The sequence below is a fragment of the Furipterus horrens genome, unplaced genomic scaffold, assembly GCF_987537825.1.
Source record: "Furipterus horrens unplaced genomic scaffold, mFurHor1.1.pri manual_scaffold_3, whole genome shotgun sequence".
NCBI lineage: Eukaryota > Metazoa > Chordata > Mammalia > Chiroptera > Furipteridae > Furipterus > Furipterus horrens.
The window spans coordinates 32,841,587-32,843,783 of record NW_028327173.1 but is presented as its reverse complement, the minus strand read 5'-3'; the positions used below and the strand labels follow the sequence as shown (position 1 = coordinate 32,843,783).

The 2,197-nt window shown below is 47.4% G+C and overlaps 1 pseudogene; it reads right to left on the bottom strand.

Moving 5' to 3' along the window:
* Window positions 1-807: 807 nt before the first annotated feature.
* Window positions 808-1,628, bottom strand: LOC150014863 (large ribosomal subunit protein eL30 pseudogene; annotated as a pseudogene).
* Window positions 1,629-2,197: the final 569 nt, after the last annotated feature.

Below are 2,197 nucleotides of genomic sequence, written 5' to 3'. Positions count from 1 at the left end.
AGACGGGATCTTGAACCCTCCCATCAGAGGGTAAAATCTAGAATTTGTCTTGTTTTCCTAAGCTGGATATCAGGTTCATCTGCTCTGAGACTCTCCGACCCTGCCACTCTTTCTAGATATTTCCTGCCCTCGCCTCCATTCCCATTTCCTCAAATAGCTGACTGAAGTCCTATAGAAACCAGGCAGGACATCCAGAATCTGACTTTCAGGACCACCAAATACTTCCCAAGGTTCCCACTGCTGGCCCTAGTCAGAGGCCCTGGATGGGGCATCAGCACAGATGGGACCCAAACACCCCACCCCGCCTGAACTTGGAGCTCCAAAACTGGTCATTTTGATGGACTGAGGCCATGCCAGTTCCTACCCTCTCCTTACCTTCCCCAGAAGCTCTGCTGCCAAGCCCCACCATGCCTTTGGTCAAGCTTATCAAGTTTACCACACTTGAGCTGATTTCTTCTGACTTTTTGTTCCCAGCGTCTTTAACCTCATTCTATTCTAATCCCTGAAATGAATTCCTGGCCCCACTTGAAAGGCCTTTCAAACTAAGTGAAAGTAATCTTCTGCCCCCAGTGCGTTGACATCAAGACACCACGGGTACTTCCTTCCTGACCAGAAATGCCATCAGATAGTCCAGTAAGAGTTTGGCTTACTGCCCTCATCAAGGTCTCCCCAATATCCGCTCCAAAAAACAGTCGTCAGAAAACACACCCAAGAAAGTGTCAGGAAGCAACTAGTCATCTGAATTATTTACTGTCCCCTGGAACGTAGCCAAACTAGATGCTGGCCATACAGATGCTGGGAAAATATTTATGTGGGTCCTGATGGGTGCTTGGCCAGGAAAGACTGCGCACTGTCATCTTTTCTTCCTGTTGATAAGGCAAAGCTACACATGTCAGACTGCTCTTAGAAGGGCCTAGCGGCAGGGGCCTGGCATCTCATTGGAGTGGGGTTAATGGCTGCAGCTCTTGGTCCTATTCCAGTGTCTTCCAGCAGCGAACTCTGCCCCTCCCAGGGCCTCAGAGTCTCCATCTGTAGCATCATAGAGTACATCAGATGAACTCAATGTCTCTGTGATCCTGTGAGATTGTGACTCAGACAGAATCAGATCTATTTTCCAGATCTGCCATCATGATGCCATTGGCTCATCACAGAGCTATTTTTCTTGGCATCCTGGAAACATTCCTGAAATTCCAACATCCTAGAGTTTCTCTTTCCACTGATCCAGTTTTTTTTTTTTTTAACCAAGCTCTGGCCAGTTTTATTAAAGAAAAATTTTGCATGATTTACTTCCACCAGTCTGTGCTGGCATGCTTCTAACGATATCAGAATCACCTGGATCAGTGATAGGCAGTGTGCATACTGTAGTATTTTCCATATACTGTGCCCGATTCAGTATTATTGCCACAGTAGTGATGGGCACCAGTCTTGGCCAACATAGCATAGGATTCTATTTCAGATTTCCTCGAGGCTGGACAGTTGTTGGTGTGGATGACCACTTTGGCTTTGCCTTGTCTGATCATCTTCTGAGTCTGCTTGTACCCCAGCATGTACTTTCTACTTTTCATAGCAAGTTGGAGCCTAGAGTTGATTGACTCCAGAGACTTTTTTGTCTTCTTTACAGCCACCATCTTTTTGCCTTCGACACAAGACAGACACCTACCAAGCACAGCCGCCAAGGGGGCCGGGGAGCAAGAAAGGCTGATCCAGTTTCTGTAATCAGATGGGAGAACTCCATCTGGAGGAGAAAGATCTGAGCTTAAAATAAAAAGGGTACACTAAAAGCGGGGAAATTGAGTTCCAGCAGTGTTTATCATGTATCCAATATTTGCAAAGCTTGCTGCTGAGCCAGTGGGGACAGCAAAGTGGCCCCTGTCTTGTCCTTTAAGCCACACCAAGTCCCAGTCCTGTCCTCTAAGAGCTCACAATAAGTGGGGAGAGTGACCCACAAGGCTCATCTTATCCCCAAAAGGACCCTTGTGTTTCTTCTTCCTACCCATGAACCTCAGGACCTCTGCCTGCTGCCCTCTTCTGTCCTGTAATTTTGTCCTTGTCCATGATCACCTTGGACTCCTTGCTGCAGGGGGTTTCAGCTTCCCAGCTCCTCAGTCCCTGTGGATGACCTGACCTCACAAGTCTTTCTCCATTTCAGAGTTTACAGCTGCTCCTTTTGGAGACCCACCTAAAGTTACAAAGTCAC